This window comes from Oncorhynchus keta, chromosome 21, assembly GCF_023373465.1.
Source record: "Oncorhynchus keta strain PuntledgeMale-10-30-2019 chromosome 21, Oket_V2, whole genome shotgun sequence".
Lineage (NCBI taxonomy): Eukaryota > Metazoa > Chordata > Actinopteri > Salmoniformes > Salmonidae > Oncorhynchus > Oncorhynchus keta.
In genome coordinates, this window is record NC_068441.1 from 11,134,856 (window position 1) to 11,142,985 (window position 8,130).

Consider the following 8,130-nt stretch of genomic DNA (forward strand, 5'->3'; position numbering starts at 1 on the left):
GGGAAATATTCACTGAGCAGGAGATAAGACTTCTGTGGTGAGCTCTAGACATTTGGTCATACTGCTGTGAGCTAACAACGAGTCCGATATGGAGTGAGAGGTCTGGGAGGTGGATTAATAGTTCCGTCATTTGGTTGTTACCATTGCACCTTTGACATGGATGTTCTTATACAGCAGGCCTATTAAGTTCCAGCTGCTTGGAATTAATTCAGTGGTTTTAGGATGTAAATTGTTAGCGTGTCCTTAGGCGAGGGTGGCGGCTCGACTAATAAAATCACACAGCATTGCAAGTTGAAGTGAGTAACGGTTTTAGTCCGATTATGCTCTCTAGTTAACTTATTAATACTACATTGGAATCACTCATTCTGCTGTATGAATAATGTCTCGGCAGTTGAACTTCTTTCTTGCCACAAAGCTTATATAGTAGGCCTACCATTTTGAAATCCAGCCTCCAGTTGAACCCCCAACATATCATAACCCTCACCACACTCCCAAGTTAGTGTATATATTAATCTTTTTTTTGGAAATTAAAACAGTACTTGTTCCCCCACTCACTCCTTTGGGAGATTAGAATGCCTGGTTCTGAAATGTGAGAACGTTTTCCTGCTGCACGCTTCCCAGTGCCAGAACACTCATTGTAATTTACCAAAGGGGCAGCTATTTATGCCATTAAGTGTTTAACATTCCAGAGCCCCACTGGGTTTGTGTATTCTTCTCTCTCTCTCCCTGCCTCTGGCTGTATATCTATTTATGTACGTATATGTGTTGAGCGTGAAGTGTCCCTGCAGAGAAGCAGCTCTCTCTCTCTCTTCACAGGAGGCTCAGCTCTCCTCCTCAGAGACAGGCCGGCAGGAAATGGGAGTTTACTTTGGCCTACTTCACCCAAAAAAGACAGGCTAGGAGCCGAGGAGCTCAAGTGCTAACCCTCACTGCTTACTGCCACTGCACCATATCCCATCCCCCCACTGTTCTCCACTGGTCCCACCCACGCCCGCTCCCAGGCCCAGTCCCAGTCAGGGGGAGAGAGAGACAACGGCCTTCAGTGCAGCAGCAGCCAGGGCTCACAGTGGGCTCAGGGCCTGGGATACAGGAAGGAGCTGTCAGCCTCCCATAAACACGACTCATCCTGCGCAGATGACACAGGGGGCTTGGGGGTAGCGCTCCCCGGCCACCCCGCTGCCAACCCACAGTTTTTACACTGTGTGCAGCTAAGTTCCAGACTTGTGGATTCCTACGGGCTTTCCTTCAGGCGCCGGTCCCCGTCTGTGGTTATCTTCTCTGCATGTTTTCCTACACAGCAGTGAAGTACGCTGATTTCAGGGGGCTGTGACGCTGTTTTCTCAATGTGGTGCCGTGCTGAGAAATATAAACTCAGCAGCAGAGGGAACGGACTAAAAGTAGTAGTTCTCAGGAGAAATGTAAAGTATAATTGAAATATTTTCTGTTGATTGTCTTTTTAAAATGAACCAGGGTGTGTTGTACTTGCAATGAAGTTATAATGTCCTCCTGAGTAGCTCTCTAAGCAACCCTCGTCCCATGTATACTCCCCCACCCTCGTATCCTATATAAAGTCTTCATAATAGTCTCCTCTCTGCCTGTTGCCTGTGGAGAGGAAGCTCAGACGAACGAACTCACCCAGATGTGAAAATCTAGCCTGTTAAGTCTCCTCTGTCTGCAAATAGGCCAAGGACAACCACTGCATCTGGTAAATAAAGAACCCAACAACAGTAACACCACAAGTATGCCTAATGATGGATTTCATCAGGGTCTGGAGTCTGCCTGAGGCCAGGATTGGAGAGGTGGTTGGCGGGGGGGGGGGTTGCATATTAAAGAGTAATGAATCACACACTCAGTCACAGGGTCGCCGTGGATGAATGTGCTCTCTGTTTTCCTGGAGTCTGGAGTTTACTAACTGATGACGCAGGCTACACTTGATCAGAGACATGTGTTGCTGTGGACTCTGTGCCAGTGAGAAGCAAGGAGAGGGGGAGAGGTGGAAGGACGGATGGCGCCTAAGCCCTCTCTCTTTCTCTCCCTCCTGGGCATTGCCTCACACTGATGCTTGTGAGATTGGGGAGGAGGGTTGTCCCGTCCCACTCTGGGAAAAATAAACCCAGCCTTTTAGGCCAGGACAGGAAACAAGAGATCTTCAGTGAGCATCTTGACCTAACTCCATCAATTCCTTTACCATCCTCTTCTCCAAACACACTCAGGGAGAGAGAAGGGAGATTGAGGGTGAGAGAGTTTGTGTACATAACTAATATTGCCGAACAATTACTGAATTATATCCAAAAGGGAAGTATTCATTGCCTGTTCAGCCTCACTTAAACCAGTAAAAGAAAAATATAACATTTTTAATTTCTCCCCTTTTCCATGTCCAAAGACTTAAACCTTAACTTTTGCAATAAATGGACCCATTATCCCATATCAATAGTCACTTTATTCAGTTTCAAAAATTATAAGTCTTTCCAGAATTTCAGTGGAAGACAACCAAAGAAACATGTGATCCACGGGTGAGAGAGAAAGTGACTTTGGGGATTGAAAAGAGAAAGGATATTGAGAAAAATGGACAAAAGAATAACTACTGTAGAAAAAAGGTAACATCCGCTGACTGCTTCTCCCCATGTGAGCTTTAAATTAAGATTTTAAGTTACGGGAAAAATGCTTGGTTTGACCGGGGAAATTGACAACCCATCTCATGTCAGATTTCACTAAGGTGTCAGGATACTCTGACTGTACTCTCTATGAAGAATCAAGAATGATGAAATCCTGACTGCATAGTCATAGAAAGGGCTAAATGCTCTGAACAGTGCAGATGTAACAGCGTGCGTTTGGTTCTGCCTCGAACAGGGATCGAACTAGTAACATTCTATATAGCAACTTGTAACTCAAAGCCAACTGCCTTAGGTAACAGAGCAAGATTTGATTTGATTTTTGATTTGAAGAGATGATTCGGTCCTTGATCAACTCCTTGATCAACAGTTGGCAATAGATCTCAGGGCGATGCCCCTGATGTACTCCAGCCAACATGCTACAAGCGAGTTTCACATCTACTACAGACCGTATGAAATCAAATGTTATTTGTCACATGCTTCATAAACAGGCGTGGACTAACAGTGAAATGCTTACTCAAACCAAGCACTTCCCAAAAATGCAGATGGAAAGAAAATACAGAAATAATAGAAAAAGTAAAACACATAATAATAGAAGTAATAATAAATACTCAATGAGTAACGATAACTTGGCTATGTACATGTGGTGCCAGTACCGTGTCCATGTGCAGGGGTACAATGTAATTGAGGTATATATGTACGCTGAACAAAAATATAAACGCAACATGCAACAATTTCAAAGATTTGACTAAGTTACAGTTCATTTTTGTTAAGTGTACGTATACTGTAACTAGGAATAAAGTGACAGATCGTAAACGGTATCAGCAGCATATGTGATGAGTCCAAAAAGTGAGTGAATAAAGGGTCAATACACAAAACAAAAATATAAACATGCAGTGTTGGTCCCATGTTTCATGAGCTGAAATTTTTTTCCCAGAAATGTTCCATATGCACATAAAACATATTTTTCCCAAATTTTGTGCAAAAATATGTTTACCTCCCTGTTAGTGAACATTTCTTCTTTGCCAAGCAGCCGATTAAATAGCATGAACATTGCACAGGTGTACCTTGTACTGGAAACAATTTTTGTCACACAACACAATTCCACAGATGTCTCAAGTTCTGAGGAAGTGTGCAATTGGCATGCTGACTGCAGGAATGTCCACCAGAGCTGTTGCCAGAGATTTGAATGTTAATTTCTCTACCATAAGCTACCTCCAACGTTGTTTTAGAGAATTTGTCAGTACATCCAACCGGCCTCACAACCGCAGACCACGCCAGTCAAGACTTCCTCATCCGGCTTCTACACCTGTGGGATCGGATCGTCTGAGGTGGGGGAGGGGGCTGCTGAGGAGTATTCCTGTCTGTAATAAAGCCCTTTTGTGGGGAAAAACTCCTGATTGAGTGGGCCTGGCTCCCCAGTGGTTGGGCCTGGCTGCAAAGTGTGTGGGCCTTTGACCTCCAAGGCCCACCTATGGCTACACCTCTGCCCATTATTGTGAAATCCATAGATTAGGGCCTAATTAATTAATTTAAATTTACTTATATTTCCTTATGTGAACTCTTAACTCAGTAAAATATTTGAAATTGTTGCTTGTTTATTATATTTTTGTTCAAGATAGAGGCCACCTGAATCATTATAGTTACCTGGACTAACTATTTAGCAGTCTTATGACTTGGGGGTAGAAGCTGTTCAGGGTCCTGTTGGTTTCAGACTTGGTGCATCAGTACCGCTTGCCGTAGAGTAGCAGAGAGAACAGTCTATGACTTGGGTGGCTAGAGTCTAACCAGAATAGAAAGAGGAGTAGGAGACCCCAGTGCACAACTGAACAAGAGGACAAGTACATTAGAGAGTTTTCTAATGATAAATTAGCCTTTTGAAATGATAAACTTGGATTAGCTAACACAACGTGCAGTTGGAACACAGGATTGATGGTTGCTGATAATGGGCCTTTTGTACGCCTATGTAGATATTCCATGACAAATCTGCCATTTCCAGCTACAATATTCATTTCCAACATTAACAAAGCTGTATTTCTGATCAATTTGATGTTTTTCTTTCAAAAACAAGGACATTTCTAAGTGACCCCAAATTTTTTGAAAAATCGTGTATATCCATTGATTCTTGAAGAATGTAACTTATTACATGCCTCATGAGCTCAGTTCAACTGTCACACTCCATGAGATCCCAAAACATAAACTTGATTTTTCTCCTATGTTTGTAAAAATTGTAAATGTAAACAAACGCTGTTTAGCCTCATAACATGGTTAAAATAATAATGTTGATATCATGGATGGTCAGTCCTTCCATCCATAGCTCTGTCTATTAATCTGAGAGTGGTTACATTTTTCCAGGCCCATCCCTCAGCTTTTTACCAAAACAGAGGCGGGGTGTCCATTTTGTTATTGCTTCATCTGTGGATTTGCCCTTTAAACAGCTGCATATTATCAAGATATCACAGTGTCAACAACAAAAAGGTCAACAATAGGCCTATAGCAAATGCAGCATATGGTATTCATTTTTCACATGTAAATAGCCCTTTTCAGTAGTGCTCAAAGCATGCCATTCCATGAGCGCAGCATTTATTTTATACTCCAATCAATGAGCCCAATCAGTCCTCCATGACAACAAAATCATAAACAACAGAGTAGGGCTGGCTAATAAACCCTTAGTTTTGGGGATATGCTCAGGAAAAAATGTTGGTTAATCTATACTCCCATATTTCCAAGTCCTATTCTTGAAGATCAAGGGGTATAACATTTATTGGAATGACTGGAATTCTGATACACTTTGGGTTTTTAATGTAAAGATATAATTGAATCTTATTATTATATGTAGTAGAAAGCGATAGGTTAGAAGAAGCCTACATAACCAAACCAAACGGGAAAATGTAACATCCATATATGGCCAGCTATGTAAACTTTAACATTGATTTATCCTGCTATAGATGTCGTTCAATTGGTAACATACATTTTTGTCTTCTTCTAATGCTTCTTAAGGGGAAAGTCATCTAAAAGTAACTGAATGTAATCAGATTACTTTACTGAGTTTGGGTAATCCAAAAGATATGTTACTGAATACAATTTTGGACAGGTAACTACTAACTGTAATGGATTACATTTAGAAAGCAACCTACCCAACTCTGGTCGATGTCTAGCAACCCAAAGGTTGCGAGCTTGAATCTCATCATGGACAACTTTAGTATTTTAGCAACTTTTCAACTACTTACTACTTTTTAGCTACTTTGCAACTACTTAGCATGTTAGCTACTTTGCAACTACTTAGCATGTTAGCTAACATATCCCCTAACCATAACCCTTTTACCTAACCCTTCACCAAACACTGATCTTTTTAGCTAACCCTTCCGCTAACCATAAACCTTTAACCTAACTCCTGAATTTAACCCTAATCCCTAACCCATAGCCTAGTTAAGTTAGCCAGCTAGCCAGCTAGCCAGCTAGCCACCTAGCTAGAATTTGTAATATATCATACATTGAGAAAATTCGTAACATATAGTACGTTTTGCAAATACGTAACATATTGTACATTTTGCAAATTCGTAAAGTATAATAGAAATTGTAATTCGTGTCATATAAAACTTAGTAGGCGATGGACATCCACATATGGATACATACGATACGAAACATAAAACATATCATACTAAATGGAGTGTCTCAGATTTATGAACAGAATAATACAAAATGCTCTGAGTCTAGGTTGGGGATGATGGTGTTGTGAGTCATGACCAGCCTTTCAAAGCATTTCATGGCTATAGATGTAAGGTTACCTTGGCGTTTTTGGGCACATGAACTATGGTGGTCTGCTTGAAACATGTAAGTATTACAGACTGGGTCAGGGAGAGGTTGAAAATGTCAGTGAAGACACTTGTCGGCTGGTCAGCGCATGCTCTGAGTACACGCCCTGGTAATCTGTCTGGCCCTGCAACCTTGTGAATGTTAACCTGTTTAAAGGTCTTACTCACATCGGCTACAGAGAGCCTAATCACACAGTCGTCCAGAACCTCTGGTGCTTTCATGCATGGTTCAGTGTTGCTTGCCTTGAAGCGAGCATAGAAGGCATTTAGCTTCTCTGGTAGGCTTCTGTCACTGGGAAGCTCGCGGCTGGGTTTCCCTTTGCAATCCGTGATTGTTTGCAAGCCCTGCCACATCTTATGAGTGTAGTAGGATTCGATCTTAGTCCTATGTTTTGTCTGTTTGATGGTTCGTTGGAGAGCATAGCAGGATTTCTTATAACGTTCAGGTTAGTGTCCTGCTCCTTGAATGCAGAAGTTCTAGCCTTTAGCTCAGTGCGGATGTTGCCTGTAATCCATAGTTTTGGGTTTCGGTTGGGATATGTACGTACGTTCACTGTGGGGATGGCGTCGTCAATGCACTTATTAGTGAAGCTGATGACTGATGTGAACTCCTAAATGCCATTGGATGAGCACCGGAACATATTCCAGTCTGTATTGGCGAAATAGTCCTGTAGCTCAGCGTCCTCTACATCAGATTTCCTGTCTGAGGTTTTGCTTGTAAGCAGGAATCAGGAAGATAGAGTTATGGTCAGATTTGCCAAATGGAGGGCAAGGGAAAGCTTTGTATGTTTCTCTATGTGTGGAGTAAAGGTGATCTACATTTTTTTTGTCTCAATTTTCACAGGTGACATGCTGGTGGATATGAATTCAAATGGATTTCAGTTTTCATGCATTAAAATCACCGGCCACTAGGAGTGCCACTTCTGTTGTTCTAACCCACGTTACACCAACCTTCTCTAGCATGAGAGCTAATGAAACGTTGTGAGCTACTCATTTTGTTTCTAACTTTCAAATAGGCACATCCTTCTTTTCTTCTCCCCCTGCAACTCTTCCCCTAGTCCTTAACTAGATGCAGGCAAGAGCGTGCAAGGCAGTACTGAATGTCACTGTCTGTCCATGTGTCACTGTCTGTCCCCTCAAATTTGTCTCTTGACCTGTGTTCACCTACATTGTAAACATTCATTCATAGGCTAGGTTGTAGGATACCTGATGATGGGTAGAGGGAAAATGTAAGTATCATGCCTAAACTTGTCGCTGTTACATTGAACTGGGTGAATGGAATATGAATGAGAATCATCCAATATGCTGTAATAGAAATAAGGCCATGCACATGAACAAAAAAATAATCCTCCTCTTAAACGGCACTGACCGTCACTGGAGTAAACTGATATATTATTATGGTCTCCGATTCCCACAGTAAGCCCACCGACTTGGTAGTTATCCATGTGTTAAGGTTGTCGGTTTTGACATAGAACAAGACAAAAACAGAGATGCCTCTCCAATGGGCCTTAAAGATGCTCCAAGGTACCTTTATTTATTTATTTTTGGGACAGAAAGAACAGAGGTTATGGGCATGCGTCTGCAAAAGTGGTGAAAAAAATATATAAATAATTGCAAAAGAGGGCCGTAACCTATGATATGCATAATCAAAGACTTGTCATTTTAATGTTCTCACTGCAAAATATAGTTTTGAGATACAGAGG